Here is a 19,284-nt window from a genome sequence, read left to right as displayed (position 1 = left end):
ACACACCACACACACACACCACACACACACACCACACACACACCACACACACACACACCACACACACACCACACACACACCACACACACGCCACACACACACGCCACACACACACACCACACACACACACCACACACACACACACACACACACACACACACACCACACACATTCCTGTGCCACATGCGCCTCCTTCCTAGGAAGGACTCGGATTCGTGTGAGAAGGGACTCTGTGAATGCCAAGGCCGTGCACAGCCCATCTCCTCCCCTGGGCCCTGCGGAGGGAAGCGGGAGACGCAGCTGGGACCCAGGCCCTTTCATTATTTATGGCGCTTTCGTTATTTCACGTATAAATAATCGATGACTGCAAAGTGTGGCGGGCACCGCCACGGAATATGCATGAGCCACGTTTGTGGGGATTTCGGCTGCCGCCCGGCCCCAGATGTGCTCGCGTGCGCACAGGCCCCAAATACAAATCATCATAATGTAGATTTCATCTGTCAGGTGGGGCCTCGTCTCCGGGACAGAGAGGCAGCCTGTGCGTCCTCAGCACCCAGGGGGGTGGCCCGCCTGGTAATGGCTGGAGCCAAGCGCCCAGCTGGCTGGGGAGGGAGGAGGTGGCCCTGGCCATGAGGGAGTCCTGACATGCCAAGGTCTGATGCACTCCTCACCCCTGCCTCGCCAGGGCGTGCCTGCTGAGCCCACTGCCCACCTGGCCCTCGGAGCGGCTCGTGCTGTAGACTCGGGGCTGTGCGTGGGAGAAGCGGTCCTGTTCCTGAGTTTCCTCTCTGCCTGGTCCAGAGCGCGGGAAGCTGCCCCCTCCCATCATGGGATTCCGGGGTGGGGGGGTGGGGGCGCAGGGGAGGACGAGCCAGATGGAAACAGCGTCATCCCCCAGGCTCTGGGAGGCTCCCTTCCTTGCCTCTCGGGCTCCTGCTTCGCTTTCCAGACTGCCGCTCCTTTCTCTTCTCTGCCTTTTAATTCCCTCTCCCCAAGGACTTTGCATCCTCGGCTACTTAGGCTGTTTCCTTTGCTTGAAATTCTTTTCGCTTCCCCACCAATGCCTGGCTAGTGCCTAGTCACCCGCCAGTGGATGTTGGGGTGTGGAGAAGGGATGAGGGGCTGTCTGCTTACTGAGCTGCGTGCCACCTCCTCGGGGTCATCTTCTCCAGCCCCTAAGCTGGGTGAGGACCTGGACGCCCTGTTCCGGAACTTACTTCGTCATGTTGTAACGATCTCTTTGCTCATGTCCACCTCCCCCACCACACACATTAGATTGTAGACTAGGTGACAATAGCGGGCTTTGGCACCCAGCAGACCTTCCTTAGAGTCCAAGCTCTGCCACGCACAGCTGTGTGTCCTTAGCCAAGTGATTGAACCTCTCTGTGCCTGGACGTCCTCTTGTCAAGTTGGAATAATAAAAATAGCACCAACCTCACAGGGCTGTCCGAGGATTTAATATATGAATCCAGTAAAAGTGCTTGGCCCAGTGCCTGCGCGCAGCTCAGTAAGCGGACAGCCCCTCATCCCTTCTCCCCAACCCCAACATCCCCAAAGCTATGAGAACCAAAAAGCTTGTGAGAACTTATTTGGCAGTAAAACTCTAACTAAAATGACCTCGGAGCTACTTATGGTCTTTATTTATCTCATTTGCTGGAACTGTTCATACGTATTCTGCTACAGAAATATGAATGTGTTGGCATGTTCCATAACATATAAAAAAAATGACATTTCTAAAATCTGGAAACATTTCAGAATCTGAAATGCATGTAGCCCAAAGGTGTCTGTGAGGAACTGTGGGCCGACCGCGTTCTCACGGTTTTTATTCTTGACGGTGTCGTAACAGTGGGCGCCCGGCGGCCAGCAGCATGCCCCGTGCAGTCCTCCGGAGATACCGCTGACGGGTGAAGGTTGGGGCAGTGACTGGAGTCAGCCCTGATTCCCGGCCTTCCTGGGAGACTGTGTCCTCCCACCCACCCCTCAGAGCCCCGAGCCCAGGCCCAGCTTGCTGGCATCCGGAGGTCACCCACTGCTGTGGCTGGCAGGAGCTGCACAGAGTGAGTTACTCTCCCAAGTCGCAGCTGAGGAGCCGGGAGCTGCCAGGAGCCGCTGCCTGTGTCTGTTCTCACAAGTGGCTTCCTTCTCCCAGGAAGGCGGGGGATGCCCTCAGGCCCTCCCTGACTCCTCCCCACAAAGGCACCAGAGGAAGAGCCCGGAAGGGAAGGAACCATCAAATGAAATGAGGCTGAGCACTGATCGTGCTGAGTCCCAAGGTATATAGATGGTGTGGATGCTAGAGATGGAGAGAGTGCTAGAGGATATAGATTAGATGTGGATATAGATGATAGATATAGATGATATAGTTAGAGATATAGAGATAGAGATATATAGGTGAGATGGGGGATATAGACATAGATCTCTATAGAATACTAGAGGCCTAATGCATGAATTCGTGCATGGGTGGGGTCTGGCCGGCCCACCCCAATCGGGGTGGGCAATTGGGGGCCAGGCCGGCCAGGGGGAGGGGCCATGAGCAGTTGGCCGCCCAGCCCTGCCCCCTGGTCGAACTCCTGGTTGAGGGGACAATTTGCATATTAGCCTTTTATTATATAGGATACCACCACTTTTTCTATCCTGAGCTTGATGTGAGCACTATCAGCTCCCCACCTGAATTCAGATCCAATTGACAGAGAGAGAGAGAGAGAGAGAGAGAGAGAGACTGGAAACCCTCAGTTAAAGGTCAAACGCCAGGTTTAGCACTTGCCAAACACTCCACTGCAGAATGTGACATGGCGGGAAAGGCTGGGGTTGTCACATCCCTTCTCATAAAAATATGAAGCCCATTTTGCAGATGAAGAGACTGAGACAAGTGAGTGGAAGGCAAGGATTTGAACCAGGACTTCTGTCTCCACTCAGTTATTCCACCTGACTTGTTGCTCTCAACAAGCCCCAGAAACAAGGCCTCCGGACCTCCAGGAGCCCATGGTAAAATGAACCCCATATGAAAAGACCTTAGGGGTTGGGGAGCCTGCAGCAGAGCCCAGGGTCTGGCCAAAGGCTGGTCACCATTTCCCTCACTCCCTGTTCCCCTGGCCGATCACCACCGCTCACTGCCGCTGGGACTGTGCGTGGTGAAGCAGCTCTCCTGGTTCCCTGTCTGATCCACGCACCTGAGCCAGGCCAGGGACTAGCTTTCAGGAGCCACTTCCATCTCCAGCTCATTACACAGCAGATACCCGCGTCTGGGTCCACCAGTCTCAAGCCTGATCCATGTCTGGCAGCTGGAACAAATCCTGTGAGAAATTAAAACAGCCCCAGTCACTCCGACACCTGCGGGGAGGCCAGGACACCAGTGGCTGGAAAGCCAGCTCTCAGGGCAGCGCCTCTGTCTCATGGCTGCCCTGATTCTGTCTCTCGGACTAGAATTGCAGTCAGTGTATAAACCAGGCAGAGAAAGCTGCCACATGTTCAAGAAATGGGGCCCCGTGCTGCCCCCCAACACCCAGGACAGACAGCCTGCCTCTGCTTCTGGCAAATGTTTCCTTTTGTGAACCAAGCCCGTGCGGGCTTTCCAGAATTCTGAGGCGGCTCTGAGCTCAGCGGGAAGGCGCCCTGTGATGGATTAGGGATGTCTGCCGCGGCTGCAGCCTGGGAGGCGGTGGAGCTTGGGCCATTTGTTCACTTTTCCGGATTGTCTGACACTTTTACCGATGGATGGCCTTTCGGGGAAGGACCCTGTCACGGTGTCACTCTGAGCTTGGAGGTTCTCTGTGCGCGCGCATGTGTGTAATTTTGAAAGATATGCGTTTACAAAGCTGAGCATAAATCAATGGCCCACGAAACCTCTTTCTTCCGCACCGTATGGCCTATATGACCTCCAGCGAGCACAGGGCCTTCCGGAGCCACATTTACAAATCGAAGAGGAAGCTGTCAGTTGGGACAAGGTTGAATGCATTCAAGTCCTCCCTCCTCTTATGGCGACAGAGGATTTGGGTTTGGGGAAATTATTATTAAAAAAGCCATACATTCGCCCAAACCTGTTTGGCTCAGTGGATAGAGCGTCGGCCTGCGGACTGAAGGTCCCAGGTTTGATTCTGGTCAAGGGCATGTACCTTGGTTGCAGGCACATCCCTAGTAGGGAGTGGGCAGGAGGCAGCTGATTGATGTTTCTCTCTCATCGATGTTTCTGACTCTCTATCCCTCTCCCTTCCTCTCTGTAAAAAATATGTATATATATATATATAGTTGATATATATATATATATATATATATATATATATAGTTTTTTTTTAAGCCATACATTCTACAGACCATGGTAAGCAGGGGATAGAGCCTCAGACTTGGTGCTCTCTGGGTCCTGCATTGAGGGGAGCAGCAGGAAGTTCAGTTCCACCAGGATGTTAGAGCCCAGGGCCTCCTGGTGCAGGGGAACCCCACCACCAGAACTCTGCAAGAGCACCTCATTTCCTCGGGGCAACAGATAAAGTGCTTACAGCTGGCAATGTGTCCTCCTCAATGGCCTCTCCTACTACTCTCCCCTCCTCCGCTCCAGTCCTACCACACTCACCTCCCTGCTGTTCCTCAAACTCAACAAACACACTCCTGCCCCAGGACCTTTGCACTTACTATTCCCGTGCCTGTGTCGTCGTCCCCCGCCCCTGCGCCCCCACCCCACCCCCAGATATCTTTGTGACTCATTCTCCCACTTCCTGCAGGTCTTTGTTTCAGATGTTAGCCTATCAGAGTGGCCAGCCCTGACCCACCACCTTATATAAAATAGCCTCTCCTACCCCATCACTCTCTATTACTCTTACTTTGTCTCATTTTCTCATAGGACATATATTTGTCTCTTTGTCTCTTGTCTGTCACCCCCGCTTCCCGGATCCCTAGCTCCATGCGGTTAAGAGTGCTGTCTGCTGTGTGAATTCCTTTATCTCCAGAACCTAGAACAGGGCCTGGCCCAAAGTAGGGACCCACAGGGTGTGTGCTGAACGGGTGAATGGCGGCTGGGCATCCGACTTTATGGGTGAGGAAGCCGGGGCTCAGACGTGTTGAGTGACTTGCCCAGTAACAATGGCTGTGCTCTCTGGAGGGTACTCGGTGCCAAGCCGTGCGCAGAGCCCGTTCCCTGCACTGTCCCTTCAGCCTGGCAGCAGCTCTGTGAGGCAGGACAGCCCCCTGACACAGGTGAAGACCAGCCAGGCTGAGTCTTGTTCAAGAGCACACAGTGGGTCAGAAAGGAGCCAGGGTCTGATGCCAGGCTGTGTGTCTCCCACGCCCCCACTGGTAGCTTCTTGGCTCCATGGCCTCCCAGGGCCTGAAATCAAGGTCTTCTGACCCCAGTGTCCCCGCAAACAAAGCAAAGGCGTCTGTGTTGAGGGAATCATTTAGCCATCCCCTCTCTCCGGGCAGCACTGTGTCTAAACCATCAGGATCTCCCCCAACTTTATAAACGCCTGGCATAGGGTTTCACCATTTCCCGGTCTCCCCTTTCAAAGATGTTCCTCACCCCCAGTATGTTATTCTACCCGTTTAACCATAACCCACCTTTGCTTCCCTTCTTGAAAAAACTAATTCTTCTGGTCCCCGCCTTCCAGGGAGCTGGGCAAGGCCGGCTCAGGAGCTTCCGACACAGGGCAACGTATCCAAGGCGCTTTCGTGAAACTGGGAAGGGAGAGAGGAGCCACGGCTCTGGGTCCCAGGGGTCCCACGCCAACCCGAGAACCCCGGCTCCCGCGGCTGGCGCTGCATCAGCAGTCTGCCCCTCGCTCCTCTGAGGCCGGCCTTGCCAGGGTGATTTATGGGCCCTGTCAATCTGCGGGCTGAGCCGCGGAGACAGCGGGAGGAAGCGGGGATCAGGAGCAGCCATCCGTGGGGCCCAGCCAGGATGGGGTGGGAGGGGGGAGAGGCAGACCAGAGAAGGGCTGGGGTGGGGCTGGGGGTAGGAAGGCAGAGACCCCGACCCTCCAGGTGATGGGACACAGATCAGGATGGAAACCCCAGCAGGCGGTCAGAGAGGCCACCGCCCCGGGCCAGGCCCAGTGGCCGGGGGACAGAGACACAGAGCAGAGTGAAGAAAGAGGGCGGGAGTGAGCGGGTAAGTCAGCTGGTAGACATCCACCTGGGGAGTTTCTGATTCCCTTTATCCTGAAGACAAAAGCAAAATGAAATGACTGACGGCGAGAGACTTTTAGGGGGGGTTGCTTTTCTGCAGACCGGCTGGAAGTCACAGATTTGCACATCTCCCCGCGTGTCAGAGCCCTGGCAGGGACCTCAGACCTGCCCCACCCACCCCAGGCGGGGGCCACTCCATCCTCCCTCTGTCTCTCGCTCTGGTTTATGTGTCCGTCCCTGCAGCTTCACGCCTGCCCACTCCCGTTTGCACCCGGCCTCCCTGCCTTAGATTTTCCTGCTTGGTGTTCTGTGGCCTCTTCCTTCCTTCCTCTCGTGTGTTCTTACTCCCTGGGAGCCGCTCTGGGTCAGCCTCCCTGCCTCTCTCCCGTCTGTCTAGCTGCCCCCGTCACTCTCTACCCCTTCATGGTGTCTCTCCCTACTTGCCTCCCTCCTGGTGTGGCCCCTGGGCCTCACCCTCGCACTGTCCTTGGTCCCTCAACCCAGTGGTCGGCAAACTCATTAGTCAACAGAGCCAAATATCAACAGTACAACCATTGAAATTTCTTGTGAGAGCCAAATTTTTTAAACTTAAACTATATAGGTAGGTACATTGTTATTAACTTAATTAGGGTACTCCTAAGGCTTAGGAAGAGCCACACTCAAGGGGCCAAAGAGCCGCATGTGGCTTGCGAGCCACAGTTTGCCGACCACAGCCTCAACCTCTACTAAAGTCCACTAATCACAGGTGCCCCTGACCCAGCCCTGGGCAGTGGGTCCAGGTGGCCCGCCAAGTGGGAGGGGAGGGTCTCCAGGCCAGGAGTTGCTGCGGGAGGGGAGCCCCCACATCTGTTAGCTGGCACAAAGGTGAAGCAGCACCCCTAGGTAGGGGCAGCAGAACAGGCAGCTGGCAGCTCCCTTTTATCCGGAGTGGATTTGATACTCCAGGCTTGCACACACATGCACACACATGCACACGCAGGACACAGCACAACAGATATGCACTGAGCAGCCTCAGACAGCCTGGCATCTCAAATTCACATCTTCTCCACCGGGTCCGGAAACCAGGAACTCCCTCCTCCAACTTCACCCCATCGGACCACAGAGATGTCCCCCAACCAGTGCACCGGAACCCACGGTGGGAAGGCATGTCTACTATCCCCAGGGGAAAGGACAAGGGCCCCAGACCTAAATCCTACCCCCTCCGGCACCGTGGACACACAGCCTCTCTCCCCACCCTTCCCTCCCACCGCCCACCTCCCCACCCCCCCATCCCGGGCAGGAGCCAGGAGCTCAGAGCAGAGCTGCAAGCCCATCTGTTCCAGGTGATCTCTTTGTTTCCCACTTGGTTTCCATCCCCTTGATTTATGAGACTAGGGGAGAGATCCCTTCTCATTTATACTTTGAAGCTGATTCAAATTGTTTCAGTAACAAATTAGTCTAAATGGAAAGCAAAGTTTCCATCTGTTTCCAGGGGGCTGCTCCCTTGACGGTTCTGGCAGGGAGGGCGGTGCGCCCCCTAGGGGCCAGTGTGGAGATGGCAGTGCCTGCCCCTGGAAACCAGGCAAGGGGAGCCTCACCACGGAGCACTATGCATAACTAGTCATATACTCTATGCACCACATATACACTATGTACAGTGTAGATGCACTATGTAGGCACTACTAATACACTGTATGTACACTTTGAGCTATAGACTGACTGCCTCCCTCCCCTAGTCATATGTTGAACCTATTCCCCAGGGTGATGGAATTAGGAGGTGGGGCCTTTAGCGGGTCATAAGAGAGCTCACAGCATCTAACCCCACAGACTGTTCTAGACCCAGCTTCTCTACCTGCACCTCGTACCCAGGCTCTGCCACCTAGAAATGCTCACACAGGGCCCCCCCCCAATCAGATAAGGGGCAGCTTGAGCCCCAGGAACCCAGGCAAGAGCCACCCAGACCTCCATTCGATCCCAGCTCCCCCAGGGTTTAGCCCTGTGACCTTAGGCAAGTGGCTGGGCATCTCTGAACTTCCACTTGCTGGTTTGACACTGGGGATAATGGCAGCTCCCACCGTGTGAGGTCACGAGGATTAGCCCACGGTGGGAGCGGGGGAGGCATGGGAGTGAGTGAAGGGGCTTCGAGAAGAAATAACTGATGGGAGGGACCTAGAGCTAAAATGATGCTTAGGGCCACGCAAGGACACCCCTAGATACATTCACCCCCATCCGGCAGAGGGAGGCGGCGTGGAGGAGGTGGCAGAAGGAGCTGAGGGCGGAGGTATTTCACAGGTACATGCGGGGTCTCAGGTGCCCCGTCAGGAGCGAGTGCAACCAGTGTGCTGTTTCTCTGGCACAGCATACGCTGTCCCCGACAGCCAGCCCGACAGCCCGGGCAGCGTGGCCTAGTGCGGAACCTTAACGGCGTTCTCTGTGAGCGCAGGACCGCATGAGCAGGCCCCGGGCCTCCTGCCAACTCCAGGCTGCGCCGAGGGAGGGAGGTCATGGTTTTGGGGGGCCTGCCTGGGTGGTAGGGGCAGGGCTCCGGGTATGGTCGGAGTGGAGCTGTCTGCAGCACCCCCCCCCCCACTTGGCAGCTACTGAGAGCACCTATCTGCTGGGGACAAAAGATGTCGCAGGAAGTGACAGGGTGCTATGTTTCCCCTAAAAATAACAGTGACAGGGGTTCTTTTCTTGTCAGGAGAGACAACAGCTCAACTTTGCTTCTGTCAGCAGCTCTGCCGCTTCTCGAACCCCACTCCTCCCTGCTGCCCACTCCAGGGCTGGGGCTCAGCCAGGTGCTGGCAGGGGTCTGAATCAGGCCTTCCTGCCCCAACCCCGAGGGCCACCAGCAGCCGGCACTCTCCCTGTCTCTCCCTCTCCTCCTCCTCCCCCACAACCTCTGCTTTATTTCTATCCCTCTAGTCCCACCCCCAGGGACAGGAATCAAGAGGAGTCTGGGCCAAGTCCACCCTCCCCAGTCCCAGGGCCCTGCTGTCCCCTCAGCTGTGGCCTCTGTGGCGGCCAGGCCCACCAAGGCCAGAGCTGGGGAGCGGGCATCCCTCTGCCTCTCCCTGGCGTGTGGGGTCCCCCCAGCCGGAGCAGAACCCTCCGTGGAGAGCCGTCCACGAGGAGGGCCAGGATCAGCCACAGACCCATTTACAAGCAGCTCTAATAAAAAGTGACGTTCCTGTCTTCTAGAAAATACGGTGCCATTGCCCCATCCGCGTCCGGCACAGCTTTGTGGGGAGGGACGATTCGATCTCCCTTGCAGCCGCCTCCCTCCCACCACCTCCTGGCAGGTGCTAGGGCCATAATGGATAGGGAGCTGCCTCCGGGGCAGCCGCCCGCTGCAGGTGCATCCATCTCTCTCGCTGGGGCCCAGCTCAGGCTGGGAACTCCAGGCCCACCCCCTCCTCCCTCCCCACCCCCACCTCCCATGTTGGTGTATCACAGCCTTCGGAAAGGGGAGATCTGAGTACCCAGCAGGGGTGCCCCAGGGGAGCCTCCCTCCGCAGGTGAAAGGTTCACTTATTCATTCAACAAACACTTATTGAGCACCTACTAGGAGGCACTAGTCTAGGCCCCAGGATGAGAGCGGTGAACAGACAAGGTCCCCACCCTCATGGATCTGACATTGGGAGGATGGGGGGCGACAGACCTGAAATGAAGCAGCTACAAATCAGCGAGGTCACCTTAGATGGCAGACTCGCGGTCATGAAACAGGAAGAGGCAGATGGAGGGTGCCTGGGGCCGCTGTCACAGGGGTCAGGAGGGCTCTCCCAGGAGCTGGCCTTGTGCTGAGACCTGAATGATGAGAAGCAGCGGCCTGGAGCCGAGGAGAGGGTGTGCCAGGCAGAGAGAGGGGCAGGGGCAAAGGTGTGGAGGGGGGACGGAGCCCTGAGCCCTGGCCGTACAAAGGCAGAGAGTGTCAGTGTGGCAGGAGGAGGGAGGAGGGCGCACGGGGTGAGAAGTTGCAGAAGGAAGGAGGTGCGGGACTCCGAGAGCACGTGGGAGTTTTTTGTAGGCGGAATCAAAGCCGTTGGAAGTTTTAAGCAGGTTGTTCTTTTAGAATCACCCTGGCTGCTGGGTGGAGAGTAGCGGGCAGGGTCCGTGGAGAGGAGGGAGCAACTCGGGTTGTATGGGTGGGGGGTGATGGGGAACCGAACAGAGCGTGCACGGTGGGGGAGTCGTCAGTTCAGGATATATTTCAGGCCCAGCTGACGCACCGGCGGGTGTACTTGGCCTCCCCTGCTTCCTCCCGCAGGAAGGAGGCGCGCGGCCTCTGTTTCCATAGCCACCCATCTGAGGGCCGTGTCTTCCTCAGTCTCTGCCTCCCCAGCTCGAGGCTGGTTCTCACTCCCAGCTGGGGCACGAAGCCACATCTTCCCTGGGGGCAAGGAGAGAGAACTCGGACCAGAGAGGGTGCCTGGCGGCCAGGCCCCAGCTCAGGGGCGAATGTGACCCTGCTCCCAGCACCACTGAGGCGTTCCACCCATTCTGCAGAGGGGAGTGTGAAGGCGCCAGGGTTGGGGATATTCTTGGCTTCTGTGCTGGGCCTGGGACTCGCGCTCCTCCCAGCAGCACAAGGGAGCAGGAAAGAGCAGGTAGGAGCTCAGACGAGGCCATCCGCCTGGGTGTGAATTCAGCTCCACCAGATACAAGCTGTGTGACCCCAACAAAATGACTTACCTCTCTGAGCCTCGATTAAGTCCTTCATTGATTCAACAAATAGGTAGTGAGCCCCTACTATGTGCCAGGCCTTAGAGTGGATGCTGGGGATGCTGCAGCGACAAGAGGGATTTACAGTCTCAGAGGGAAGACAGGCAACGAGTCAACAATTAGTGCCACGGCTGCGATCCAGGAAGTGGGGATGGGGGTGCGATGGAAGGAAGGTACTAATTAGGAGGAGGTGGTTGTGAGGATGAAAGATCACGCATGGAAAGCCCTCAATGCAGAGCCTGGCAGTGGTAAGTGCCGGTGCCCGAGAACCACTATTGGGAGGGACTCAGGGGGAAAGGGTGAGGGTGTCAGGACTGGCCCTCCACTCCAAGCCCAGAGCTGGCCAAAGGGGAAGCCTGCTTTTGCCCCCGGCACAGGTCAGAGGTCAAGCCTGAAACCTCTTATGGGGCCTCGGGAACAGACCAACCCCTGACTCTGGGTCTGGCGTTCGTGAGTAGGACGCCCAGGCCCTTCCTCCGATGTCCCAGTCGCGGGGTCCCTCACACAGCCGCCCCTTGGGGGAGTCATCTTTCTAGGCTGCAGGTGGAATTTACAAAACCTCTGCCGCCCCTGGTCACCCAGGGCCGGAAACCCCTCTGAGAGGCTTCCTGGGATAGTCGCAGGAAGGCACGGCCCTTGACCTTACGGGTGGGGAGAAAGTCCCCGCACCCTCCCAGAAGCATTGGATGAGAAGGCAGGAGGGAGGAGCACGGGGCGGGGACACCCCAACCATTCTTGATCTCCAGGGTCCCCTCCATGAGGACACCCCCAGATAAGGGCCGTGCTAGGACTGGGCGGGACAGACAGAGGAAGCACGGGCCTCCCTCTGTCCCTCTGACTTCCCGTAAGAAGGTAATAAAACTGCAGGCCAGGATGGCCAGAGGACGTGATTTACTCGGGCTGGGGAAAGCTTTTATAAGGTCCCTCCGCAAACGGCCATTAAGGGAGTGGAATAACCACAGGCTAAGGGGCAAGTGCTACGGGTTCCAGAGGGGTTGAAGCAGAGAAATTAAAGAGGCCTTCGGAGCCTGGAGACGGTATTAATAACCGCACCGGGCACTTGGGGAGCCCCTTCATCCCAGCTGGCTTCGCGGACACCAACTCCTGGCGCTCAGGTCTCTGGTGGAGCCGGAGGAACAGGCAAGCTGGGGGATGGGCAGCCCCCACTTTTCAGCTGGACAAGTGTGGGATGGGCTGGGGTCTTGGAACTCAGGGCGCCTGGAAGGTTCTGGGTGACACACTCTCTAGTGGTGCAAATGAGATTGTAGAGGGAACGGCCAGCGCTGTGAGGAGGGCAGGACTGTGGGGAGGGGTGAATACCAAGTGGGCCTCCAGTCCCACTATCGAGGCTGGGGGTGTGTGTGTGACATGGCAGCAGGTGGGAGCAGAGAACCCACACTTCCCATCCGGAGGCTCCTCTCCTAGGCCTCCTCCTGCACAGAGGCCTGAGGAAGCTTGAGTCTCACCTCCTGTGTGGGCCGCCCCATCCCACCTGGATCTCCCGGGTGAAAAGTCCAATGTCCATAAGGTCCCACTCCCTCCTCCTCGCCCATCTCTCAAGGCTCAGTTCAAGCAATGCCTCCTCCGTGAAGCCTTCCCAGCTCTCACCCTAACTTTGCCCCTCTGAGCTGCATCCTCCCCCACGCCCTACTCTCAATAATGCAGACAAAGACCCCGACAAAGGGTCCCAGAGAACCTCCCCATGGGGCTGCCTTCTGAGCAGAGCTGCCTGGCCCCTCCACCCCACCCCCACCCTGGCTCGTCCTCCTCTGTAATTTCTCCTTCCCAGAATTTATCTCTCCCGCTGAAATTAGCATTCCTTTTAAACGTTTTCACACTCTCCAATCATTCCTCAAATGCGCATATTAACTGGGAAAATGACTTGCCTGAGCTACTTCACCCAGCCTCACATTAATCTCCCCACAGCCCCATTCCACTGAGCGCGCCTGGCCTTCTCTGCTCAGCCTCAAACACCAGGGCCGCTCCAGAACAGCCCCCAGTGCCCGAGGCTCACAGCCGCAGAGGGCACCTGGAGGGCCAGGGGAGGAGCCCCGCCCTGCTGGGCTTGCCGTCCACAGGCAGAGATGGCAGGGGAGGCTGCCCGCCTTGGCGCCCCATTCTGAGTTAGTTTCTCACAGTATCAGAGCTTCCCCAGGGCGAGTGACTTCTCACCTTATGGGAGAGGGAGCTGGGAGTGAGAAGTCAGGTCACTTACTCAAGCTGAAGCCCTGGGCATTGTGGGCTCCAAAGCCCACGCCCTTGGCCGCCATTCTGCTTGAGGAACGAAGGTGATGGGCGGGAGGCGGTCCCAGGATGTGGCTTAGCCACCTATCGGCTGTGTGACCTTCGGCAAGGACAGTGAGGAGTCAGAGCAGATTTGTATTTATAGCTCCTCATGTACAACTAGAGGCCGGTACACGAATTCGTGCATGGGTGGGGTCCAGCCAGCACACCCCGATTGGGGCCGATTGGGGCCGGGCTGGCCTGGGGGAGGGGATGCAGGAGGTTGGCCACCGGCCCCCACCCCTGATCGCTTGGCTTTTATATATATAGATAATCATCTAATCCTCATCACAATGCTATGAGGTAGATACTATGACCTCCGTTCTATAGATAAGAAAGTTGGTGCAGCCCTAACCGGTTTGGCTCAGTGGATAGAGCGTCGGCCTATGGACTGAAGGATCCCAGGTTCAATTCCGGTCAAGGGCATGTACCTGGGTTGCGGGCACATCCCCAGTAGGGGGTGTGCAGGAGGCAGCTGATCGATGTTTCTCTCTCATCGATGTTTCTAACTCTCTATCCCTCTCCCTTCCTCTCTGTAAAAAAAAAATCAATAAAATATATTTTTAAAAAATAAAAGAAAGTTGGTGCACAGAGAGGTTAAGTAACTTATCCAAGGACAAACAGCTAATACATAGCAGAGCCAGGACTCAAAGCCAAGGAGTCTGCCCTCTTAAGCTCCACATTATATGGGCCCCTCAATAATGACAGGGGAGACCCATCATTGCACCACTCTTCCAGGTGGCCTCCCAACCATTAAACCTGGAAAGGTCTTGTCCTGAGTCCAGTGTAACGTTTAGCTCTGACTGCAACTTTAGAGTCTATGCAGCCTCTCATTTGGCCCAAGTGCAGATGGCAAAGAGAAGGGACCCCACACCAGCTCTGCCCTGCACCCCACCCAGCCAACCACCACTTGGTGACAGCCCCAAGGCGGGCAATGGCCACCCAGCATCTGAGCCTGCGTGGCCTCATCCTGCTTCCTCCTCACTGGAATTCTCTGGGCCTTTCCACCAGGACTTCCCCCCAGGCCCCTCCACTGCTGGGCAAATGTTCCAGAGTCCCCACATCAGGGGCCTGCCAGAGTGCCCGGGACAGAGACCTCTGTCTTCCAGAATCTACAGACCAGTGGTTCTCAACCTTGGCTGCACATTAGAATCACCTGGGAATCTTTTTAAAATTCTGATTTCTGGGCCTCATCCTCCGGAAATTCTGTTTCTTTGTTATGGGGTGGGGCCACAACATTAATAACAAAGGAACAGAATTTCCAGAGGATGAGGCCCAGAAATCAGGATTTTAAAAAGATTCCCAGGTGGTTCTAATGTGCAGCCAAGGTTGAGAACCACTGCTATAGACTGTCCCACCCTCTGCCCCTAATGCAGGTCCTCAGGCCATTAGGATCAAACAGACATCAGATTCCTGAGCCTTGGCGGGCAGGCGGGAGGCCGGAGGGAGACGGGCGAGAGGCGGGCGAGAGGCGGGCTGGCCAGGGTGTCGCCAGGTCAGGAACGGGGACCTCACTCCCTTGCTAGGATACAGCAGTCCCCGGGCCTCCCTGATGCGATTTCCCAGACGATGACAACCTTTAACGTCCGCTCGGCTATAATCTCCTTTATCTTAATACAATCTTTTCCTGTTGAACTCTCCAGAGCCCCAACCGCTTTTTCAACGGAGAGATTTTTTTTATTATGACTTGATACTATGATTACTGTCGAACTCTCAGTCTTTGTGGAGGGGAAATTAATAAGTTTTTCTTAAGCACTCGGCACGGCCACTGCATACCGATGAGGCCGGGCCAGCTCCCCCGCTGCGGGAGTCGATTATCAATCTGGCCTCTTGCCTGCTGGGGCCCGGCGGTTCTCATATCTGCAGGAAGCCGGCCATTAGGGGCCAGCCTGGTGCCAGCACTTCCGGCAAATGCTGGGCATCCCACGAGGGGCCAGGGGCCCACCCTGCTCCATTCCTGGCCGTGTCTTGGGGCAGGAATCATAGATGTCGAATCCCAGAACCGGAACAGGCCTTCGCTTTCAGCTCATTCAGATGGAGAAACTGAGGCCAAGCAAGATGTGACAGCTAGCGGCCAGGCCGGGCTGTCCCGCTGGTGACATCTCGGTGCTTCGGACTCTCTTTCCTTTGAGTCTGGCTGCCATCCCTCCTGCTGCCCTGCTGCCTTTGTCCTGTTCCAATTAGGCTGAAAGTTGACAGGTGACGTCTCTCAGCCCCGCAGGGAGAATGAATGGAGACAGAGCCCTATCCCAGAAACCCCTGCTCTCCTCCTAGCCTCAGCCATGCTCGGCCTGGGGGAGGGAAGGGCTCCCTTGGGCGGGCTGCCAGTCAGCTGCCTACTCGGGCAAGCGTGGCAATGAACAAACAAAACAAACACCACCCTATTCTCCCCGACCAACCGTGACCATTCACTGAGCAAGCTTGTCTCAGCCACCCTGGGAGATGGGAGGGGAGGGACTACTGTTGCTGTGACCCAAGGCGAGGCCAGGCTGGTGATCACAGTGCCTGGCGGTCCCAGGGGTCTCAGGCTTGGCCTGGAAGGTGGAAGCCAGTCCCCCACCAACTACACTGATGGCGAGCAGTATTGGCTGCAACCGGAGGGAGTCAGGTCAGACAGCAGGAGACTGTCAATCATAAGGGAAGTTTAGTCCCTCCCTGGGGTCACCAGAACGATGACAGCAGTCAAAGGAGGGTCCGGTTGAGGCTTGAGCCCCCACTAGAAATGGAGATCTGGGCTTCTCTGACTGCGCGTGAGCAGGCCGCTCTGGGCTGGACGTCCTGCTCCCACAGACCCTGGGTTCCGATCATGGTGTGTGACCTCTGTTCCACCTCTGTGCTGCATGACCTGGCATGTCTCAGGTGACAGAATGAAGACACCGGGCTACCTGTCACCCACAGCCCTCACCTGGGAGGCGAGTGGAGCAGGGAGACACACAGATTTGGAGAAGCCCCAGGTCCAAAGTCATCCTGTTGCAAGGACTGAGGCGCACGGGGTGCGGGAGCGAGGCTCTCGTGTGCATTTGGGGATTTGACACACGGAGCACCTGACAGTGTCCCTGTCGACACAGATGCTCATGCTCTGGAGCAGAGAGATGGTCAAGAAGCAGGGGACCAGGTAAAACGGTGTCGGCCAGGGTGAGGACTGCATGGGGATGAGACAGAGGGAGATGGGGTGGGGACAACTAGAGATCAGGGGGCTCTCTCTGCCCTGTGCAGAGGTGACTTGGGGGGATGGGAGGGCCACCTCCCCAACTGGCTGAATTTCTCCTTCCCAGAATTTACCTCTCCTGCTGAAATGAGCATTCCTTTTAAATGTTTAGTTGGTGGGGGACCAGCCTCAGCTCTCTACAGTGGGATGGATAAGACCGTTCCTCCCCTCAGCACCCAGGGGGCAGCAGACAGGCCCCAAGCAGGCGTGGTGATGGCCAGGCAGGTGCCTGGGCTCAAGGGATGCTGGGCCACCAGGGGGAAGGCCGCCAGAACCTGGGTGGGCACCTGTAGGGGGAGAAGGGAGTGAGTGGACACTTGGGCTGGGTTCTGACAACAGAATGACAGCACATTACTCTTACTAAGTAAATTAAATCCATTCATCATTGTAATTAGCACAACTGCTCCTCAGGCCTTCGACCGAGCTATTCATACATTGGCAGAGGCTCCCACCATGGACTGGTGACCTCCCCACAGCTGATCGGTGCAGGAAGGCGTGGCGGCTTGTTGCCAGGCTTGGCAGGAGAAGGTGGAGAATGGGGCCCCAGTACTCTGAGCAGAGGAGAGGCCACTGTGCCTCCCACATGTCTCCTTCTGCCCTACGATTTCTTTGAATGACCTGAATGGCCCTGTCCCACTAGCATGTAAGAGCCTTGGGGTGGAGACACTATTGGCCTGGTTCACTGCGGTAGCCAACGCCAGCGCCTAGAATAGTGCCTGGCACAGAGTAGGTGCTGGGAAAGTATTTGTTGAATGAATGGATGCGTGAATAAGTAAATGAATGAATGAATGTCTGAACGAATGAAAGCTCTCTTGCTTCTGGGCATTTGTACAAACTGATCACGGTGCTTGGCACACTTTGCCTAGCTAATGCCTTGGATTTTTCAGGTCTCCGCTTAGCTGTCATCTCTCCCTGAGAAGACTTTCTGTCCTGCAGGTAAAGGTTCTGTACATCCATTTTGCACCTGGAGTCTCCTCTGCTCACACCTGTTGTAGAATTTAACGCACAACATTACAATTAATCCCTGTCCCCCAAAAGACGAAATGCTCTGTTACAGCAGGGGCTGTCTGGGTCACCGTGGTATCTCAAGGCTTAGCCAAGTGCTCAACTAATATTTGGTGAATGAATGAGTCAGTGAACCAATGAGTGAGGAATAGGAAACCAGCTGCCGGGCTGCTCTGACTTTGACGTTGAGTTGTCCTGGGCCGCAGTGTGGACGGGGATGGGAGGTGGAGCCTGAGCCCACAGTCCTGGATGCTGGGGCTCCTCCTCCATCCATGAGCATCTCCCAGGACCTGGGCTTTAATAACAAAGGTGCCCAGGGCCTCACAGTCCAGGGCCTCCTGGGCTCCAGGTGGGGTCATCCTGTCAGGACACCCCTGTCTCCAGAAGCCTCTTGGCAAAGCATCCCCAGGGCTGGACCCTTTCCCGGGCCCCACCCCTCAGCAGCCAGAAAGGCCGCCCCGGGAGCGCCCTCTGGTGGCAGACAGGCCCTGAGGCTCGGCTCAGGCTTGGCCTGGTGCCTGTGGCGGGCAGTCAGGGGTCCCAGGGAAGATGAGGTGGCTTCAGGGACCAGATGATGTTCACCCTTTGATGGTGAGAACCCGTGGACATGCTCAAGAAACTGGGAGCCACTGCCAAGACATAAGTGGGAGCAGGGGAAGTGGTATACGGTGAGGCTGCAGGGGGGTTTCGGGGGGCTCTGGGATAGGTGGGCTGGAGGAGGGGAGGCCAGGACCCAGCGGATGAAATGAGGTCCAGCTGAAGACCCTCCCTGGGCAAGTGGCTTGGGGCGGACACTCCCTGCTTGGGGCGGGCCTCCGTGGCCTCCAGGCTCGGAGTCAGTGCAGGGCCTTTGGAATCAGCTCACCTGAGGGAGCGTATTTCTATGACTTAACCTCTCTGAGCCTCCATGTCTTTACCAACTCAATGGGATGATCACACCTACCTGGCAGGTGTGGGGCTTAAATGAGACAGAGCAGGCGAAGCTCCCGGCACACAGCAAGGACTCGGTGCTTATGTTACCCACTGAGCCCCCACCAACCCACCAGCCCTGGGCCCTCCAGGCCAACACTGCCATGTGCCAGGGCGCAGAGCTTGACACGCAGAGCGTTGGATATATTTCAGCTCCCACACAGCCCCTTAGCTGGAGCCTTCAAGCGGCTGGAACTGCCAGCATAGGGAGCCCCCGCCCTCCCTATCACGAGGACAGACAGAACTGCTGGTGAATGAGGCTGAGAGAGAGACAGACAGAGCCCTGGTGACATTTGACCCTAGATCCATCCCTGGACTTCCCTGTCACGGAGATAATGAAGTCCCTTGTTTTGCTTAAGCCATTTAAGTCGGGTTTTCATCGCTTGCTCTCTCCTTTCTTGGGAACCTCCAAGCCTAGAGGCTGAAAACCTGGTCGTTTGGGCAATCTTGTTAGCCACGGGGGCTCAGGAAAACGGTTCCGAAGTAGCAGCGGAGCAGACAGGGGGAGCTTTAAATTCTAGCTCTCACCGGAAATGAGAAGATAAGAAGGGAGTCCTGCCCTAACCGGTTTGGCTCAGTGGATAGAGCATCGGCTTGCGGACTGAAGGGTCACAGGTTCGATTCCGGTCAAGGGCATGTACCTTGATTGTGGGCACATCCCCAGTAGGGGGTGTGCAGGAGGCAGCTGATCAATGTTTCTCTTTCATCGATGTTTCTAACTCTCTATCCCTCTCCCTTCCTCTCTGTAAAAAATCAATCATATGAGTCCTTTGTTTGCTAACAAGAATAATAGCAGTGATACCAGCACGTAGAACAGTACCTCCCAGAGAGACAGTTAAGACTATGTATTAGCTAGCATTTTGAACATTTATGTGCCGTGTAGTTTATTAATGATTGATTATCATCACCCTCCCATTTTGCAGATAAGAAATCTGAGGCCCAGACTTGCCTAAGATCACTCAGCAGAAAGTGGCAGGGCTCGGACCTCCTCACCCTAGGGCAGC

Source organism: Myotis lucifugus, unplaced genomic scaffold, assembly GCF_000147115.1.
Source record: "Myotis lucifugus unplaced genomic scaffold, Myoluc2.0 scaffold_501, whole genome shotgun sequence".
Lineage (NCBI taxonomy): Eukaryota > Metazoa > Chordata > Mammalia > Chiroptera > Vespertilionidae > Myotis > Myotis lucifugus.
This window is presented reverse-complemented; position numbering follows the sequence as displayed.